Below are 20837 nucleotides of genomic sequence, written 5' to 3'. Positions count from 1 at the left end.
CACGCCAATCGGTATTGTTTAATTTTATTTATTTCGATCAGCATGTTTTTTTGTAATCTCTGGGAGAGCCGACGCTGGGACTTGAACCCCATTCCACAGTGTCAAAGTCTGGACACGGAGTGAAAGAACGTGGCTGTGCAAGCTACCACTGGACCCACTATACTCAGTTACCATGAGGTGGCGATATCTGCCACTCACTTTCCTCACTGCACCTTTGTGTTAGCCACGATGATCATAATCATTTCTATCCACTTTCATAATAGGCTTGTATTTTCAAAGATATCCTCTAATACTGAAAAAAAATTTAGGGCAATAAATATCTATACAGCAGAGTACGTAAACACAAAATGTCATGACATTTTGCACACTGTTGCAGGTCCGCTGTAGTCAAGGAGATTGTCTTCTGAGAAGTGTTTACATCCTCAAAATGACTTTCCAGTGTAGAGGACCATTGGTGCACCTGCTTATCTGGCAATATGCATAAGGATTACTACCTATCTCACTAATATTTTATCTTCGTAAATAGTTTGTTCACAGTACATTGTAAATTGTTTTCACATCATGGGAGCTCTAAAAATTGAATTCTGTTCATCGCTTCTAAATGAGGCGCTTTTTGGCATTCTTCGACAATGCTTTCAAATTAATTTCTGCTACTGCGGTAGATGGATGGCACTCCGGAGAATATTGTGTTGATCGGTATAGCTCTATAAGCCGTGCGCGCCCCTGGTGACCCTCCCGCCCGACCCCAGGTCTGCCCAGTAGAACGGCGCTCACTTCATCCCTCTGTGAGGCAGAAGGTGAGTGTGAGTGCAGAGTGCGCAGAGTGCGAAGTAGTGAGTGCAGAGTGAGTGTGCAGAGTGCAGAGTAGTGAGTGTGCAGAGTAGTGAGTGTGCAGAGTAGTGAGTGTGCAGAGTAGTGAGTGTGTAGAGTAGTGAGTGTGTAGAGTAGTGAGTGCAGGGTAGTGAGTGCAGGGTAGTGAGTGCAGGGTAGTGAGTGCAGGGTAGTGAGTGCAGGGTAGTGAGTGCAGAGTAGTGAGTGCAGAGTGTTAGACGGACCGGGAGGGTCGGCCGAGATTACGGGGAGAGGTCTCCAGGGAGAGCCGTCTCCAACGACTGTACAGGTAAGTAACTTCCCCCCCACAGACGGACACCACACAAGATTGAAGGTTAACGAGACTTTATATGCAATTCTTAGGTTACGTCGTTATGATACAAGGAGGTCTGGACTCAGGGGTCCCCTCGGTTCTGATCTCTGGTTGAGGAGAAAGGGTAGCGGGACAGTCTTAGTTACCAAGGAGTTAAATAGCTCTCAATCCTCGAGCTCGGCGTGGTTGCTGATCGGGCCGTGGAGGAGCCAAGCAGGTCCCGAGATGGATGAAGGATGGTCGACGGGCCGTGGAGAAGCCAAGCAGGTCCCGATGAAGATGATGGTTACAACGGTCCGCGGCCTCGCCAGCAGATCCGGACGACGGTGAAGAATGAAGGTTACGACGGCTGTGGCAGCGCCGACAGGCAGGACGATGGTGCACAGGACAGAGCTACGGCAGCGCCAGTAGTCCGTCCAGGATGAGTTCCTCTTACGTCTCTCGACTCCAAGATACAACTGACTTCCTGCTCTGGAGCTGCCCCAGTTATAGGGCTGGCGTGCTTTGATGTCCGGACCCTCGCACTTGGAGGTCGGGAGGTCCGGGATGAGGGAGTCCAGACACCCAGCAGGGGGGTGGAGCCAGCGCCCGGGGAGGCGATGGGCGAGCGGCACTGGGCGGGGGGAGAGCCATCGGCACCTCTTTCTCCCATTGACTTGCCAAGTAGCCCGCTCACCTCCTGGGTGGAGGGTGGTGCCGGATTGTCTGAGGCTGGGCTAGGCCCAGGGTTGAGGTCGATCGGGGGCCAGGCGGCCTCGTGGCGAGGTGTCCAAGATGGCGGCCCGGGCTGGGTGCATGGGCCGGCAGTGGATCGGACCCACGAGGTTATCATGTTCGAGGGCAGGGGTCCCTGAGGGGACGCAGGGCGTGCAATGGTGGTGTGTGGTGCTTGCGTGACTGGGCTCGGGCCTGGTCGAGCCGGGGGAGAGCGGCCCGTCATGTGGCCTGTCCAACATGCGTCCCCCCCAGCCGAAGGCGGGGAGAGTTACCCATCCTCTTGGGGACTCTCTTCGTCGAGGCGGAAAAACCGGGACAGGCCATCGGCGTTGGCGTGGTCGGACCCAGGCCGGTGTTCGACTGTGAAGTCCATACCTTGTAAGGAGATGGACCAGCGTAGCAATTTTGGGTTTTCCCCCCGCATATGCATCAACCACTGCAGGGGTCGGTGGTCAGTCTGCACCCGAAAGTGGGTGCCAAAAAGGTAGGGCCGGAGCTTCTTGAGGGCCCATACCACAGCGAAGGCTTCCCTCTCTATGGTGCTCCAGCGTTGTTCCCGGGGTAGGAGTCTCCGGCTGATGAAGGCCACCGGTTGATCGAGGCCTTCGGTGTTCACTTGGGACAGGACCGCCCCAATGCCCTGGTCGGAGGCGTCCGTCTGGACGACGAACTCCCGGCTGTAGTCTGGGGCCTGGAGCACAGGAGCGGAACACATGGCGGCCTTTAACTGTTCGAACGCCGCTTGACACTCTGGGGTCCAGTTCACCTTCTTGGGCTGATTTTTTGACGTGAGTTCGGTGAGAGGCCCCACGATGGTACCATAGTCTTTCACGAACCTTCGGTAGTAGCCCGTGAGGCCCAGGAAGGCTCGCACCTCAGTTTGAGTGATAGGGGGTTGCCAGTTCTGGATGGCGGCAATTTTCAGCTGTAGGGGGGCCACTAGGCCGCTTCCCACCTGGTGTCCGAGGTAGGTCACCGACCCTTGTCCAATTTGGCATTTGCTGGCCTTGATCGTGAGGCCAGCTCGCTGAAGGGCTTGCAGCACTGCTTGGAGGTGGTGGAGGTGCTCGGTCCAATGGTGGCTGTACACAGCGATGTCGTCCAGGTAGGCGGCGCTGAACTCTTCGAGCCCCGCCAGGACCTGATTGACGAGCCGTTGGAACGTCGCTGGGGCATTCTTCATGCCGAAGGGCATGACCGTAAAGTGATAGTGGCCATCGGGGGTGGAGAAGGCAGAGCGTTCTTGTGCTCGGGGTGTGAGGCCGATCTGCCAATAACCTGCCGTCAGGTCGAAGATGCTGAGGTAGCGGGCAGCGCCCATTCGGTCGACCAGTTCATCTGCCCGGGGGATGGGGTGTGCGTCCGTTCTGGTGACTTCATTCAGGCCCCGGTAGTCGACACAGAACCGGAGTTCTGGTGTGGTCCCGGGGGCGGCTGCTTTGGGGACCAGTACGACCGGGCTGGCCCATGGACTGTCTGAGGGCTCGATGACCCCGAGCGTGAGCATCTTAGCTACTTCCGCCTGGATGCAGGCCCGTACCCGATCAGGTACGCGGTAGGCCCGGTGGCGGATAGGAGGGCTGTCTCCGGTGTCCACATCGTGCACACACCAGGAAGTGACACCCGGGGTGAGGGAGAACAGACTGGCGAACCGTGATAGGAGGGCTTGGCACTCTTGCCGTTGTTCTCTGGTGAGGGTCTCCGAGAGTCGGACCCCATCCACGGAGCCGTCTTGCTCCTGGGTCCGCAAGAGGTCAGGGAGAGGCTCGGAGTCGTCTTCAACCCCATTGTCTGTGGCCATCAAGAGGCTGAGTTCTGTTCGTGCAAAGTGGGGTTTCAGTCTGTTGGTGTGGAGGACTCGGAGCGGATTCCGGGCGGACTCCATATCGATCAGATAGGTGGCAGGACCCTTGCGCTCGATTACCTTGAAGGGTCCCGTCCATTTGTCTTGGAGAGCGCACGGTTCTGTGGGGGACATTACCCAGACCTGTTGCCCCGGCTCGAATTCAATGGATGAGGCGTTCTGGTCATACCATTTCTTCATGTCCTCTTGACTGGCCTCTAGGTTGGCTTTTGCTAGGTCTCTGAACCGCCGGGACTGGTTGCGGAGGGTGAGGAGGTACCGGAAGACATCTGGAGGACTCTTGGCCGGAGGCATCTCCCAGCCTTCTTTGATCAGGCTGAGTGGCCCCCGTACTGGGTGCCCATAGAGCAGCTCGAAGGGGCTGAAGCCTAGGGACTTCTGTGGGACCTCCCGGTAGGCGAAGAGGAGGCACGGCAGCAGCACGTCCCACTGGCGACGGAGGGGCTCTTCCAATCCCCCGATCATCCCTTTTAGCGTGCGATTGAACCGCTCAACAAGTCCGTTTCCTTGGGGGTGATAGGGGGTCGTGAAGCGGTAGGTGACCCCACACTGTTGCCAGAGGGACTTCATATATTTAGAAATAAAGTTCGTGCCTCTGTCACTGACGACTTCCCGGGGGAACCCCACACGGGAGAAGATCCCCATCAGGGCCCGGCCGACCACTGGGGCTGTCACGGTCCGGAGAGGAATAGCCTCAGGGTAGCGGGTGGCGTGGTCCACTAGTACCAGGATGAAGCGATGGCCTTGTCTTGTACGCGGGTCCAGGGGTCCCACAATGTCTATCCCGACCCTCTCAAATGGGGTTGTGACTACTGGAAAGGGTTGCAGGGGAGCCTTTAATTTGCGGCCGCTCTTCCCACTGGCTTGGCACGTGGGGCAAGATCGGCAATGCTGGTGCACATCGTTTCTCATTTTGGGCCAGAAGAAGTGGGTCACTAGGCGGCTGTAGGTTTTATCCTGTCCCAGGTGCCCTGCCAGGGGGGCATCGTGGGCCAGGTTTAGCAGGAAGTCTCTAAAGCGGAGGGGCACCACTAGTACTCGGTTGGCCCCCAGCTCGGCGATTCGTTGCTCGCTGTACAATAGATCATTGTCCCAGTAGACCCAATGAGTTCCGGAGGTATCCCCGGCGCTTTGGGCGAGCGCTTGTTGTCGGAGTCCCTCAAGGGAGGGACAGGTCTTCTGTTCCTGACGAAATTGTTCTTGTGTGGGTCCCCCTTCTTGAGCCCACTGATCAAGATTAGCGAGGTCGGAAGGTTGAGCAAGTTCGAGGGGGATGCCATGGTCGGGGGTCTCGGCGGGGGCGACCGGAGGCGGTGGCGCCGGCCATTCGGGTTCTTCCGGGTGATGGTTGGCACGGGCGGCCATGGACCGGGTGGTGACGCACGCCCAGTCTGGGACGCCCAACATCCCCAAGTGTTCTTTTCGCTCCACGGCTGCCCACGGGGAGCTTTCCAGGTCATTTCCGAGGAGGCATTCCACGGGGGCGTCGTCTCGGACCGTTACCTTCAACATGCCGGAGACCCCTCCCCACTCAAAGGGGACGCAGGCCATCCGACACAGACTTTCCGAGTTGTCGGCTGATCGCACAGGGCAGAGAACGTTCGGTAGATATTGTTCTGGGGTCACCAGATGACAGCGGACGGCTGTCACACTGGCCCCGGTGTCTCGAAGGGCTTCGGCCCGTTGTCCATTGATGCTCACCCATTGGCTGTACTTCTGGGTGTTAGCGGGTAGGGGGACCCGCGGGACCATGTCTCCTCCCCCTAAGCACGCGAGAGTCATGGCGGCTGGCTCCCACTCTTGATACTCTTGCTCGCCTGTTTCTTGTTCCTCGGAGATCTGTTCTTCCCCTAGTGCCGCGGCGGCCACCTGGCGGGGTCTTGGACTCTGATACTGCGGGCAGCTTGGGTCGTTTGCATAGTGGCCGACTCGTTGGCATCGGTGACATGTAACATTGGCTCTGTATCCCGGTCGCGCCGGGGTGCTGCCCCGGTTGGCCGGGGGGGTGGTGCTGGTAGCGGGGGCGGCCGGAGTATTGTCTCTTCCTCGTCCTTGGCCCCCTCCTCCTCCTCTGGGTCGGTAGTGACCATTGTTGTTCCTGTTCTGCTCGTAGGACCCATTCCGGCCCACTCTGGTGATCTCCCACCGGTCAGCTTCGGCTGCGAGCTGCCGGGGATCGGTTAACTTGCTGTCGAGGAGGTGTTGGCGTAGTTCAATGAAGCAATTGTTGGACAGATGCTCCCATACCATCAGATTGAACAGCTGCTCGTAGGTCGTGACGTTGTTCCCTCTGATCCAGCCTTCGAAGGCTCGGCTAAAGTACGTTACATAGTCCACCCAAGTTGTACCTGGAATGCGTGTGCAGTCTCGGAACCTCTGACGGTACATCTCGGGCGTGAGGCCATAGCGGGTGAGGAGGGCCGCTTTCATATGGTCGTAGGAGGTCATCTGGTGGTCTGGGAGCTGTAACAGAGTATCGCGGCCCTCATTGAGGAATTTGCCCCATAGGCCGGCTCCCCAGTCGGCTCTATCGATCCGGTGCGCAGTCATCGCGATTTCATAGGCCTTAAACCATTGCTGGATGTCGTCTTCTCGAAAATATTCTCGGACCACATCCTTGGGGATGTGCACTTTTTTCTCCGCGGTCCCTGGGGTGGACGGTCTGTCGGGCACCCCTAACTCTTTATTTTGTTTGCGCAGGTTGATCTCGGCTAGGTTCCGTTCGTGCTCGTACGTTAGTCTTTTTTCCTCGAGCTCCCTTTGCCTCTGTTTCTCCTCTCTTTCTTCTCGGAGGCGAAGGTGCTCTAAGTTTATTTTTTGCTCGGCCAATTTGAGTTCTATGTCCATCTTGAGTCGGGCCATTTCGAGTTCGTGTAGTCGGGCTTTTTCTCTTTCTTGGATCTCGTCTTGCGAGAGACTGGTTCTTTGCCCCTCAGGGGCCGTGTTGGTATTTTTCGCGGTGCTTTGCTCAGGGGCTTCGACATCCCCGGTCTCTGCCCAAGATTCTAGGGCATGCTTAAAATCGTCCTTGGTACTTAGTCCGGTGGTAGCGATACCTAGTTCGATGCAGAACTGCTTTAGTTCACGATGGCTGTATTCCTCTAGTTTTTCCATTTGGAACTTCTCAGTTGATCCGCTCTCTTTAGTCGACATTGTTGTTCGTTGTGGGGTGAGCTACTCTCTGTACGTTATGCGGTGATTCGGATCGCGCCGCTGGCCACCAATGTTAGACGGACCGGGAGGGTCGGCCGAGATTACGGGGAGAGGTCTCCAGGGAGAGCCGTCTCCAACGACTGTACAGGTAAGTAACTTCCCCCCCACAGACGGACACCACACAAGATTGAAGGTTAACGAGACTTTATATGCAATTCTTAGGTTACGTCGTTATGATACAAGGAGGTCTGGACTCAGGGGTCCCCTCGGTTCTGATCTCTGGTTGAGGAGAAAGGGTAGCGGGACAGTCTTAGTTACCAAGGAGTTAAATAGCTCTCAATCCTCGAGCTCGGCGTGGTTGCTGATCGGGCCGTGGAGGAGCCAAGCAGGTCCCGAGATGGATGAAGGATGGTCGACGGGCCGTGGAGAAGCCAAGCAGGTCCCGATGAAGATGATGGTTACAACGGTCCGCGGCCTCGCCAGCAGATCCGGACGACGGTGAAGAATGAAGGTTACGACGGCTGTGGCAGCGCCGACAGGCAGGACGATGGTGCACAGGACAGAGCTACGGCAGCGCCAGTAGTCCGTCCAGGATGAGTTCCTCTTACGTCTCTCGACTCCAAGATACAACTGACTTCCTGCTCTGGAGCTGCCCCAGTTATAGGGCTGGCGTGCTTTGATGTCCGGACCCTCGCACTTGGAGGTCGGGAGGTCCGGGATGAGGGAGTCCAGACACCCAGCAGGGGGGTGGAGCCAGCGCCCGGGGAGGCGATGGGCGAGCGGCACTGGGCGGGGGGAGAGCCATCGGCACCTCTTTCTCCCATTGACTTGCCAAGTAGCCCGCTCACCTCCTGGGTGGAGGGTGGTGCCGGATTGTCTGAGGCTGGGCTAGGCCCAGGGTTGAGGTCGATCGGGGGCCAGGCGGCCTCGTGGCGAGGTGTCCAAGATGGCGGCCCGGGCTGGGTGCATGGGCCGGCAGTGGATCGGACCCACGAGGTTATCATGTTCGAGGGCAGGGGTCCCTGAGGGGACGCAGGGCGTGCAATGGTGGTGTGTGGTGCTTGCGTGACTGGGCTCGGGCCTGGTCGAGCCGGGGGAGAGCGGCCCGTCATGTGGCCTGTCCAACACAGAGTAGTGAGTGCAGAGTAGTGAGTGCAGAGTGCAGAGTAGTGAGTGCAGAGTAGTGAGTGCAGAGTAGTGAGTGCAGAGTAGTGAGTGCAGAGTAGTGAGTGCAGAGTAGTGAGTGCAGAGTGCAGAGTAGTGAGTGCAGAGTGCGGAGTAGTGAGTGCAGAGTAGTGAGTGCAGAGTAGTGAGTGCAGAGTAGTGAGTGCAGAATGCAGATTAGTGAGTGCAGAGTGGAGAGTAGTGAGTGCAGAGTGGAGAGTAGTGAGTGCAGAGTGCAGAGTAGTGAGTGCAGAGTGCAGAGTAGTGAGTGCAGAGTGCAGAGTAGTGAGTGCAGAGTAGTGAGTGCAGAGTAGTGAGTGCAGAGTGCAGAGTAGTGAGTGCAGAGTAGTGAGTGCAGAGTAGTGAGTGCAGAGTAGTGAGTGCAGAGTAGTGAGTGCAGAGTAGTGAGTGCAGAGTGCAGAGTAGTGAGTGCAGAGTAGTGAGTGCAGAGTGCAGAGTAGTGAGTGCAGAGTAGTGAGTGCAGAGTGCAGAGTAGTGAGTGCGGAGTGCAGAATAGTGAGTGCAGAGTGCAGAATAGTGAGTGCAGAATAGTGAGTGCAGAATAGTGAGTGCCTAGTAGTGAGTGCCTAGTAGTGAGTGCCTAGTAGTGAGTGCAGAGTAGTGAGTGCAGAGTAGTGAGTGCAGAGTAGTGAGTGCAGAGTAGTGAGTGCAGAGTAGTGAGTGCAGAGTGCAGAGTAGTGAGTGCAGGGTGCAGAGTAGTGAGTGCAGAGTGCAGAGTAGTGAGTGCAGAGTGCAGAGTAGTGAGTGCAGAGTGCAGAGTAGTGAGTGCAGAGTGCAGAGTAGTGAGTGCAGAGTAGTGAGTGCAGAGTGCAGATTAGTGAGTGCGGAGTGCAGAGTAGTGAGTGCAGAGTAGTGAGTGCAGAGTAGTGAGTGCAGAGTAGTGAGTGCAGAGTAGTGAGTGCAGAGTGCAGAGTAGTGAGTGCAGAGTGCAGAATAGTGAGTGCAGAATAGTGAGTGCAGAATAGTGAGTGCAGAATAGTGAGTGCCTAGTAGTGAGTGCCTAGTAGTTAGTGCAGAGTAGTGAGTGCAGAGTAGTGAGTGCAGAGTAGTGAGTGCAGAGTAGTGAGTGCAGAGTAGTGAGTGCAGAGTAGTGAGTGCAGAGTAGTGAGTGCAGGGTGCAGAGTAGTGAGTGCAGGGTGCAGAGTAGTGAGTGCAGAGTGCAGAGTAGTGAGTGCAGAGTGCAGAGTAGTGAGTGCAGAGTAGTGAGTGCAGAGTAGTGAGTGCAGAGTAGTGAGTGCAGAGTAGTGAGTGCAGAGTAGTGAGTGCAGAGTAGTGAGTGCAGAGTGCAGAGTAGTGAGTGCAGAGTAGTGAGTGCAGAGTGCAGAGTAGTGAGTGCAGAGTAGTGAGTGCAGAGTGCAGAGTAGTGAGTGCAGAGTGCAGAGTAGTGAGTGCAGAGTAGAGAGTGCAGAGTAGAGAGTGCAGAGTAGAGAGTGCAGAGTAGAGAGTGCAGAGTAGAGAGTGCAGAGTAGTGAGTGCAGAGTGCAGAGTAGTGAGTGCAGAGTAGTGAGTGCAGAGTAGAGAGTGCAGAGTAGTGAGTGCAGAGTGCAGAGTAGTGAGTGCAGAGTAGTGAGTGCAGAGTAGAGAGTGCAGAGTAGTGAGTGCAGAGTGCAGAGTAGTGAGTGCAGAGTAGTGAGTGCAGAGTAGTGAGTGCAGAGTAGTGAGTGCAGAGTAGTGAGTGCAGAGTAGTGAGTGCAGAGTGCAGAGTAGTGAGTGCAGAGTAGTGAGTGCAGAGTAGTGAGTGCAGAGTGCAGAGTAGTGAGTGCAGAGTGCAGAGTAGTGAGTGCAGAGTAGAGAGTGCAGAGTAGTGAGTGCAGAGTAGTGAGTGCAGAGTAGTGAGTGCAGAGTGCAGAGTAGTGAGTGCAGAGTGCAGAGTAGTGAGTGCAGAGTAGTGAGTGCAGAGTAGTGAGTGCAGAGTAGTGAGTGCAGAGTAGTGAGTGCAGAGTGCAGAGTAGTGAGTGCAGAGTGCAGAGTAGTGAGTGCAGAGTAGTGAGTGCAGAGTAGTGAGTGCAGAGTAGTGAGTGCAGAGTAGAGAGTGCAGAGTAGAGAGTGCAGAGTAGAGAGTGCAGAGTAGAGAGTGCAGAGTAGTGAGTGCAGAGTGCAGAGTAGTGAGTGCAGAGTAGTGAGTGCAGAGTAGAGAGTGCAGAGTAGTGAGTGCAGAGTGCAGAGTAGTGAGTGCAGAGTAGTGAGTGCAGAGTAGTGAGTGCAGAGTAGTGAGTGCAGAGTAGTGAGTGCAGAGTGCAGAGTAGTGAGTGCAGAGTAGTGAGTGCAGAGTGCAGAGTAGTGAGTGCAGAGTGCAGAGTAGTGAGTGCAGAGTGCAGAGTAGTGAGTGCAGAGTAGAGAGTGCAGAGTAGTGAGTGCAGAGTAGTGAGTGCAGAGTAGTGAGTGCAGAGTGCAGAGTAGTGAGTGCAGAGTGCAGAGTAGTGAGTGCAGAGTAGTGAGTGCAGAGTAGTGAGTGCAGAGTAGTGAGTGCAGAGTAGTGAGTGCAGAGTAGTGAGTGCAGAGTGCAGAGTAGTGAGTGCAGAGTGCAGAGTAGTGAGTGCAGAGTAGTGAGTGCAGAGTAGTGAGTGCAGAGTAGAGAGTGCAGAGTAGAGAGTGCAGAGTAGAGAGTGCAGAGTAGTGAGTGCAGAGTGCAGAGTAGTGAGTGCAGAGTGCAGAGTAGAGAGTGCAGAGTAGAGAGTGCAGAGTAGTGAGTGCAGAGTAGAGAGTGCAGAGTAGTGAGTGCAGAGTGCAGAGTAGTGAGTGCAGAGTGCAGAGTAGTGAGTGCAGAGTAGTGAGTGCAGAGTAGAGAGTGCAGAGTAGAGAGTGCAGAGTAGAGAGTGCAGAGTAGAGAGTGCAGAGTAGAGAGTGCAGAGTAGTGAGTGCAGAGTAGTGAGTGCAGAGTAGAGAGTGCAGAGTAGAGAGTGCAGAGTAGAGAGTGCAGAGTAGAGAGTGCAGAGTGCAGAGTAGAGAGTGCAGAGTAGAGAGTGCAGAGTAGTGAGTGCAGAGTAGTGAGTGCAGAGTGCAGAGTAGAGAGTGCAGAGTAGTGAGTGCAGAGTGCAGAGTAGTGAGTGCAGAGTGCAGAGTAGTGAGTGCAGAGTAGTGAGTGCAGAGTAGTGAGTGCAGAGTAGTGAGTGCAGAGTAGTGATTGCAGAGTGCAGAGTAGTGAGTGCAGAGTAGTGATTGCAGAGTGCAGAGTAGTGAGTGCAGAGTAGTGAGTGCAGAGTAGTGAGTGCAGAGTAGTGAGTGCAGAGTAGTGAGTGCAGAGTGCAGAGTAGTGAGTGCAGAGTGCAGAGTAGTGAGTGCAGAGTAGTGAGTGCAGAGAGTGCAGAGTAGTGAGTGCAGAGTAGTGAGTGCAGAGTATTGAGTGCAGAGAGTGCAGAGTAGTGAGTGCAGAGTGCAGAGTAGTGAGTGCAGAGTGCAGAGTAGTGAGTGCAGAGTGCAGAGTAGTGAGTGCAGAGTGTAGAGTAGTGAGTGCAGAGTAGAGAGTGCAGAGTGCAGAGTGCAGAGTAGTGAGTGCAGAGTGCAGAGTAGTGAGTGCAGAGTGCAGAGTAGTGAGTGCAGAGTGCAGAGTAGTGAGTGCAGAGTAGTGAGTGCAGAGTAGTGAGTGCAGAGAGTGCAGAGTAGTGAGTGCAGAGTAGTGAGTGCAGAGTAGTGAGTGCAGAGTAGTGAGTGCAGAGTAGTGAGTGCAGAGTAGTGAGTGCAGAGTGCAGAGTAGTGAGTGCAGAGTGCAGAGTAGTGAGTGCAGAGTGCAGAGTAGTGAGTGCAGAGTAGTGAGTGCAGAGTAGTGAGTGCAGAGTAGTGAGTGCAGAGTAGTGAGTGCAGAGAGTGCAGAGTAGTGAGTGCAGAGTAGTGAGTGCAGAGTGCAGAGTAGTGAGTGCAGAGTGCAAAGTAGTGAGTGCAGAGTGCAAAGTAGTGAGTGCAGAGTGCAAAGTAGTGAGTGCAGAGTGCAAAGTAGTGAGTGCAGAGTGCAAAGTAGTGAGTGCAGAGTAGTGAGTGCAGAGTAGAGAGTGCAGAGTAGAGAGTGCAGAGTAGAGAGTGCAGAGTAGAGAGTGCAGAGTAGAGAGTGCAGAGTAGTGAGTGCAGAGTGCAGAGTAGTGAGTGCAGAGAGTGCAGAGTAGTGAGTGCAGAGTAGTGAGTGCAGAGTAGTGAGTGCAGAGTAGTGAGTGCAGAGTAGTGAGTGCAGAGTAGTGAGTGCAGAGTAGAGAGTGCAGAGTAGAGAGTGCAGAGTAGAGAGTGCAGAGTAGAGAGTGCAGAGTAGAGAGTGCAGAGTAGAGAGTGCAGAGTAGAGAGTGCAGAGTAGTGAGTGCAGAGTAGTGAGTGCAGAGTAGTGAGTGCAGAGTAGTGAGTGCAGAGTGCAGAGTAGTGAGTGCAGAGTGCAGAGTAGTGAGTGCAGAGTAGTGAGTGCAGAGAGTGCAGAGTAGTGAGTGCAGAGTAGGGAGTGCAGAGTAGTGAGTGCAGAGTAGTGAGTGCAGAGAGTGCAGAGTAGTGAGTGCAGAGTGCAGAGTAGTGAGTGCAGAGTGCAGAGTAGTGAGTGCAGAGTGCAGAGTAGTGAGTGCAGAGTGCAGAGTAGTGAGTGCAGAGTGCAGAGTAGTGAGTGCAGAGTAGTGAGTGCAGAGTGCAGAGTGCAGAGTAGTGAGTGCAGAGTGCAGAGTAGTGAGTGCAGAGTGCAGAGTAGTGAGTGCAGAGTGCAGAGTAGTGAGTGCAGAGTGCAGAGTAGTGAGTGCAGAGTGCAGAGTAGTGAGTGCAGAGTAGTGAGTGCAGAGTAGTGAGTGCAGAGTAGTGAGTGCAGAGTAGTGAGTGCAGAGTAGTGAGTGCAGAGTAGTGAGTGCAGAGTGCAGAGTAGTGAGTGCAGAGTGCAGAGTAGTGAGTGCAGAGTAGTGAGTGCAGAGTAGTGAGTGCAGAGTAGTGAGTGCAGAGTAGTGAGTGCAGAGTAGTGAGTGCAGATGCAAAGTAGGAGTGGCAGAGTGAAGAGTAGTGAGTGCAGAGGAGTGCAGAGTAGTGAGTGCAGGAGTGCAGAGTAGTGAGTGCAGAGTAGTGAGTGCAGAGTAGGAGTGCAAGTGCAGAGTAGTGAGTGCAGAGTAGTGAGTGCAGAGTAGTGAAGTGCAGAGTAAGTGAGTGCAGAGTAGTGAGTGCAGAGGTGCAGAGTAGTGAGTGCAGAGTGCAAGAGTGAGTGCAGAGTGCAGAGTAGTGAGTGCAGAGTGCAGAGTAGTGAGTGCAGGAGTAGTGAGTGCAGAGTAGTGAGTGCAGAGTGCAGAGTAGTGAGTGCAGAGTAGTGAGTGCAGAGTAGTGAGTGAAGGAGAGTGTGAGTGCGAGTAGTGAGTGCAGAGTGCAGAGTAGTGAGTGCTGGAGTGAGAGTAGTGAGTGCAGAGTAGTGAGTGCAGAGTAGTGAGTGCAGAGTGCGCAGAGTGGTGAGTGCAAGGGAGTAGTGAGTGCAGAGTCAAGGTAGTTGCAGAGTGAGTGATGCAAAGTAGTGAGTGCAGAGTGCAGAAGTAGTGAGTGCAGAGTGCAAAGTAGTGAGTGCAGAGTGCAGAGTGAGTGCAGAGTGCAGAGTAGTGAGTGCAGAGTGCAGAGTAGTGAGTGCAGAGTGCTAAAAGTAGTGAGTGCAGAGTGAAAGTAGTAGGGAGTGCAGAGTAGTGAGTGCAGAGTGCAGAGTAGTGAGTGCAGAGTGCAAGTGAGTGCAGAGTGCAGAGTAGTGAGTGCAGAGTGCAGAGTAGTGAGTGCAGAGTGCAGAGTGAGTGCAGAGTAGTGAGTGCAGAGTTAGTGAGTGCAGAGTGCAGATAGTGAGTGCAGAGTGCAGAGTAGTGAGTGCAGAGTGCAGAGTAGTGAGTGCAGAGAGCAGAGTAGTGAGTGCAGAGTAGTGAGTGCAGAGTGCAAAGTAGTGAGTGCAGGTGCAGAGTGCAAAGTAGTGAGTGCAGAGTGCAAAGTAGTGAGTGCAGAGTGCAAAGTAGTGAGTGCAGAGTGCAAAGTAGTGAGTTGCAGAGTGCAAGTTAGTGAGTGCAGAGTGCAAAAGTAGTAGTGAGTGCAGAGTGCAGAGTAGTGAGTGCAGAGTAGTGAGTGCAGAGTAGTGAGTGCAGAGTAGTGAGTGCAGAGTAGTCAGTGCAGAGTAGTGAGTGCAGAGTGCAGAGTAGTGAGTGCAGAGTGCAGAGTAGTGAGTGCAGAGTAGTGAGTGCAGAGTAGTGAGTGCGAGTGAGTGCAGAGTAGTGAGTGCAGAGTAGTGAGTGCAGAGTAGTGAGTGCAGAGTAGTGAGTGCAGAGTGCAGAGTAGTGAGTGCAGAGTGCAGAGTAGTGAGTGCAGAGTGCAAAGTAGTGAGTGCAGAGTAGTGAGTGCAGAGTAGTGAGTGCAGAGTAGTGAGTGCAGAGTAGTGAGTGCAGAGTAGTGAGTGCAGAGTAGTGAGTGCAGAGTAGAGTGTGCAGAGTAGTGAGTGCAGAGTGCAGAGTAGAGAGTGCAGAGTAGTGAGTGCAGAGTGCAGAATAGTGAGTGCAGAGTGCAGAGTAGTGAGTGCAGAGTAGTGAGTGCAGAGTAGTGAGTGCAGAGTAGTGAGTGCAGAGTAGTGAGTGCAGAGTAGTGAGTGCAGAGTAGTGAGTGCAGAGTAGTGAGTGCAGAGTGCAGAGTAGAGAGTGCAGAGTAGTGAGTGCAGAGTGCAGAATAGTGAGTGCAGAGTGCAGAGTAGTGAGTGCAGAGTAGTGAGTGCAGAGTAGTGAGTGCAGAGTAGTGAGTGCAGAGTAGTGAGTGCAGAGTGCAGAGTAGTGAGTGCAGAGTAGTGAGTGCAGAGTAGTGAGTGCAGAGAGTGCAGAGTAGTGAGTGCAGAGTAGTGAGTGCAGAGTAGTGAGTGCAGAGTAGTGAGTGCAGAGTAGTGAGTGCAGAGTAGTGAGTGCAGATTGCAAAGTAGTGAGTGCAGAGTGCAAAGTAGTGAGTGCAGAGTGCAAAGTAGTGAGTGCAGAGTAGTGAGTGCAGAGTGCAGAGTAGTGAGTGCAGAGTGCAGAGTAGTGAGTGCAGAGTGCAGAGTAGTGAGTGCAGAGTGCAGAGTAGTGAGTGCAGAGTAGTGAGTGCAGAGTGCAGAGTAGTGAGTGCAGAGTAGTGAGTGCAGAGTAGTGAGTGCAGAGTAGTGAGTGCAGAGTAGTGAGTGCAGAGTGCAGAGTAGTGAGTGCAGAGTGAAGAGTAGTGAGTAGTGAGTGCAGAGTAGTGAGTGCAAAGTAGTGAGTGCAAAGTAGTGAGTGCAAAGTAGTGAGTGCAAAGTGAAGAGTAGTGAGTAGTGAGTGCAGAGTAGTGAGTGCAAAGTAGTGAGTGCAAAGTGAAGAGTAGTGAGTGCAGAGTAGTGAGTGCAAAGTAGTGAGTGCAAAGTGAAGAGTAGTGAGTAGTGAGTGCAGAGTAGTGAGTGCAAAGTAGTGAGTGCAAAGTGAAGAGTAGTGAGTAGTGAGTGCAGAGTAGTGAGTGCAAAGTAGTGAGTGCAAAGTGAAGAGTAGTGAGTAGTGAGTGCAGAGTAGTGAGTGCAAAGTAGTGAGTGCAAAGTGAAGAGTAGTGAGTGCAGAGTAGTGAGTGCAAAGTAGTGAGTGCAAAGTGAAGAGTAGTGAGTAGTGAGTGCAGAGTAGTGAGTGCAAAGTAGTGAGTGCAAAGTGAAGAGTAGTGAGTAGTGAGTGCAGAGTAGTGAGTGCAGAGTAGTGAGTGCAGAGTAGTGAGTGCAAAGTAGTGAGTGCAGAGTAGTGAGTGCAGAATGCAGAGTTGTGAGCGCAGAGTTGTGAGCGCAGAGTTGTGAGCGCAGAGTTGTGAGCGCAGAGTTGTGAGCGCAGAGTTGTGAGCGCAGAGTTGTGAGCGCAGAGTTGTGAGCGCAGAATGCAGAGTTGCGAGCGCAGAGTTGTGAGCGCAGAATGCAGAGTTGCGAGCGCAGAGTTGTGAGCTCAGAATGCAGAGTTGCGAGCGCAGAGTTGTGAGCTCAGAATGCAGAGTTGCGAGCGCAGAGTTGTGAGCGCAGAATGCAGAGTTGCGAGCGCAGAGTTGTGAGCGCAGAATGCAGAGTTGTGAGCGCAGAGGAGTGAGCGCAGAATGCAGAGTTGTGAGCGCAGAGGAGTGAGCGCAGAGGAGTGAGCGCAGAGTTGTGAGCGCAGAGTTGTGAGCGCAGAGTTGTGAGCGCAGAGTTGTGAGCGCAGAGTTGTGAGCGCAGAGTTGTGAGCGCAGAGTTGTGAGCGCAGAGTTGTGAGCGCAGAATGCAGAGTTGCGAGCGCAGAGTTGTGAGCGCAGAATGCAGAGTTGCGAGCGCAGAGTTGTGAGCGCAGAATGCAGAGTTGCGAGCGCAGAGGAGTGAGCGCAGAATGCAGAGTTGTGAGCGCAGAGGAGTGAGCGCAGAATGCAGAGTGAGTGTGCAGAGCAGTAAGTGCAGGTGCAGAGCGGTGTGTGCTGTTGAGTGCAGAGCGGTGTGTGCTGTTGAGTGCAGAGCGCTGTGTGCTGTTGAGTGCAGAGCGCTGTGTATTGGCAATGTAAATGACAATGTCATTTGTTTATGATTTAAAGAAAAAAAAAGAAATGTCATGAGCAATGCCAATAGCTCTTCCTTTAATGATGCCGAGACCATTGCATTGTAAATGCTTGTTTTACACATGTTTTCACTATTGCGATGTCTATTGCTACATTTATGTGTCATGCTTGTTAAGGTGAGCTAATATTTGTGGTGTGTGATGATTTAGATTGAAGCTGTGCTTTAAATGGAAAAGAGAAGTGCCGTACTCACCAAATTCATGGGGGCGGATTTGAAAGGGGCGTGGCTTTGAGGCAGGCATTTACCATATCGGCACTTTCTTCTTCAATGTAAAGTGCCCTATTGCCCTTTGGCCAAGTTCAGCTCATAGATGCAGGCCGTAATTGGCATTTTTTTGTAGTTTTTTATAGCCTGAACTTGGCCCGAGGGAATTCAAGCATTTTACTTGAAAAGCAGAATTTTTACGTGAAAGCATACTTCTTTGGTTTCATGGTATGGGGAGATTTAAGTGATTTGCCCAGAATCACAGGATGTTGAGCTGATGCTGATGCTTATCCTTGTGCCATAAAAAAAAAAATGCTTTCATGTACAACTTGTGATTCTCATGTAAAGCATTTTAATTCCCTCCTGCCAACTTCACACTATATATAACAGCAAAAAAAGTACTAATTGTGCCCAACACACAGCACCCGATCTTGGCCACAGGGTGTTAGGCTCTCTGACAGACAGACAATGGAAAATGTATTCCAGTGTTGCAACTTTACGCTGTGACTGACCGCGTGCCCGTTTTGGTGTCGGGAGCGTTAGCCATCAAGCTACATCTCCTTATTCCTGTTGCGCTGTCAGTTAGAGAGTAAGGCTGCAGGAGCAACTGAGCACTATAAATACTTCTCATTAACTGTCTGAGCGGCTCACATGCGTGCTCCATGTGAAAGTTTTGTATTCAGTAGCACCTGCGCTGCATGTAGCCATACTCCAGAGCCTGACCCCAGCATGCCACTAAGGAGTACAGATACAAGGAAAAAAGTCTCGGTACTCAATGGGAGAACTTTAAGAAGTGCTGGTACGCAGTACCGGTGAGCACCGGCCCATTTAGACCACTGGAATAAAGAATAGACTAATTATGAGATGCAATTTCAGTTGAATCTCAGACGCTACTACAAATGGCTAAAATACGGCATATACGGGGACACTGTTTGCATTGTGGTTGCATTGTACAATGTACATTAAAGGTAAAAGTCTATCTGAGCGTAAACATTTTATAATTTCTTGATAGAAAGGATACGCACACCTTCTACCTACTTCTACGACTCTTAGGTAGGATGCCAACCACTACAATTTATTGCATTCTCTCTAACCCGTTGCTCGCATGCACCCTATTACAGTAGTTATCCTAGTCAATAAAATAACCTTACCAAAAATGCAGAGATTTTGACGTCTGCCTGCAAGCTGTCGGGTCATTTTACATTGTTTAAACGTATCCCTGATACCTCTACACTCAATCCCGAAGATGGCTTTCTGATTAGTCTGCGTTACTTTAGAGAACTTTGTAGCGTGTGATTGCAATTCTTAGACTCGGCCACAAGATGCCGCTATTGTCCGATACTCAGCAGGAGTTGACGCCAAAGATCCTTTGGAGCGTGCAGCAGGCCCATTGTATTATCTCAGAGAAGATCAGCAGGCGCTCGTCACGGAGGGATTTTCCTCAGCAGCGGAAAGCATAAACAGACCATTTTATTCTAAAGCGGGTTCTTTCCTGGGATTACCTTGGTGTGGATGCGCATTGATCGTTTGAGAACGTGTGTCTACAGTCTTTATAATAGTTTGCTAACTACTGAGGTTCTCAGCCTGCGGGTAGAATGAAAGCACATGCCGGGGAAGCGGAGCCGCGAGGCAGAGGGCAGGTACTGTTTTATTTGCTATTTTTCTGGCTCTGTGAGGCGGGGTCTGCGCACATGGAATATTCTATTGCTGAAGAAATGAAAAGGGGTTCCGTGGTTGGAAACCTTGCCAAAGATTTGGGGTTAAATGTGAAGGATTTGTCGAACAGAGATTTGCGTATTGTGTCTGCAGCTGGCAACAAATATTTTGCATTAAATACAGAAACGGGCAACATGCAGATAAACGGCAGGATAGACAGAGAGGAAATGTGCGGGGAATTGCCGATATGTTCCATCAGCTTCGACACCGTCGTGGAGAATCCTCTCAACGTTTTTCACGTAAACATCCTCATACGGGATATTAATGACAACACGCCGAGTTTTTTTAAGAATTCCGTTGCTTTAGAAATCGTCGAAACCACGTTGCCGGGAGCGCGCATTACACTTGGCAATGCCCGGGATCCGGATATCGGCGTTAACGCCCTGCAGGGCTATAGACTGAGCGATAACCAACATTTTGTCTTGGAAGAGAGAGAAAGCAGTGATGGCTTCAGACATGCAGAGCTAATCATACAGACTGCGCTAGACCGTGAAACGCAGAGTCGACATCATTTGGTCCTCACTGCTTTTGATGGAGGGGATCCAATGAAATCGAGCACCGTGGATATTAATATTAATGTTCTTGATGTCAATGACAATTTCCCAGTGTTCAGTCAAGAGGTCTACAGAACCAGCATCAGTGAAGGGACAGCAATTAACTCAGTGGTGCTTCAAGTAAAAGCCACAGACAAGGATGAAGGTTCAAATTCCAAGATCACCTACTCCTTCAGCAGCATCTCTGATAATGCACAAAATACATTCAGTTTAGATGTAGAAACTGGAGAAATAAAAGTTAAGAATTTGCTCGATTTTGAGAAGAAAAATACTTACAAAATGGCGGTGGAAGCAAAAGATGGCGGGGGACTGGTTGCTCATTGTAGGGTGCTGATGGAGGTTACTGATGAAAATGACAACGCTCCGGAGTTAACTTTTACTTCTGTCACCAGCCCAGTTCCTGAGGACGCAGCTCCTGGCACGGTGGTAGCGCTAATAAATGTGCATGACGAAGATTCAGGGAATAATGGGGACGTTGCTTGTCATATTGAAGGAAGTCTGCCTTTTAAGTTAATCTCAACATCTGGGCAGTTTTATAAACTCATCACAGCTTCTAGCCTAGATAGAGAAACTGTCCCAGAGTATAATATCACTGTTATAGCCACAGACAAAGGGTCGAGTCCCCTTAGTGCTAGCAGAATTCTCTGGTTACAAATATCTGACATGAACGATAACCCTCCAGTTTTTGACAAACCTCTTTACCAGGCATATGTGAAAGAGAACAATCCGCCAGGTGCTTCTGTTTACCGTGTTTATGCATCTGATATAGACCTGGATCAAAATTCTTTTCTTACCTATTCAATTATTAATCAGATGGAAGAAGTCCCACAGTCATCCCACATCTCCATCAACTCCCAGACAGGTGTGATCTACGCTCAGCGCTCCTATGACTATGAACAGCTCAGGGAATTTAATTTCCTGGTCAAGGTTCAGGACTCTGGGATTCCTCCTCTCAGCAGTAATGTCACTGTGAGGGTATTTATTGTGGATGAGAATGACAACCCGCCTGAAATCCTGTACCCTGCACTCAGCTCTGATAGTTCTGTGCTATTCGAGATGGTCCCTCCATCCTCTGATCAAGGTTACCTGATCACGAAGGTGGTGGCTGTGGATGCGGATTCTGGACACAATGCATGGCTCTCCTACTATCTGATTCAGGTACCAGAAACATTATTTTTCAAAATTGGCCTCCACACTGGAGAAATCAGAACTTCAAGAATCATCATGGAAAAAGATGTTCTAAAGCAGAAATTGGTCATTCTTGTGAAGGACAACGGGCAGCCTTGTCTGTCGGCCACAGTTACTCTAACCATGGTGCTTGCAGAAAACATGCAGGAAGTACTTCCAGAGCTAAGTAGCCAACCAATTGACATGGAAACCGAATCTGATTTAAAGGTCTATTTAGCTGTAGCTTTAGCCTTGATTTCATTTTTGTTCATTTTCACTTTAATGTTAGTGGTCATCTTTAAATGCAGACAACCCAGGACACCAATGGGCTTGGATGCCATGAGACCTGGCCTTTATTCACCGGGTGATCAAAATTACTCATCCAATTACCAAAATGGATCTCTGCCACTGCCCTACTCCTATGAGGTTGCAGTTGCTCTGGATGCAGGGGAAAATAAGTTCACTTTTCTTAAACCCAGTCAAGAGGTTCCAACTGGTATCCTCTTTTCTGCAAATGATTTCGGACAAGGAAACGAGTCTCCTGGAGAAGGTACTGGGAATGAAAGTCTGACCCAGGTAAGACATATTCACCAGAGTTTGGGTACATTTAAAATTCTTTCTTAG

The 20837-nt window shown here is 51.9% G+C and overlaps 1 pseudogene; it reads left to right on the top strand.

Annotated features, from left to right (window-relative positions):
• Positions 1 to 18371: 18371 nt before the first annotated feature.
• On the top strand, positions 18372 to 20837 carry LOC147702758 (protocadherin gamma-B4 pseudogene; annotated as a pseudogene).

The sequence above is a fragment of the Lissotriton vulgaris genome, chromosome 7, assembly GCF_964263255.1.
Source record: "Lissotriton vulgaris chromosome 7, aLisVul1.2, whole genome shotgun sequence".
Classification (NCBI taxonomy): domain Eukaryota; kingdom Metazoa; phylum Chordata; class Amphibia; order Caudata; family Salamandridae; genus Lissotriton; species Lissotriton vulgaris.
The sequence above is the reverse complement of the archived record's forward strand: the minus strand, read 5'-3'. Positions and strand labels throughout refer to the sequence as shown.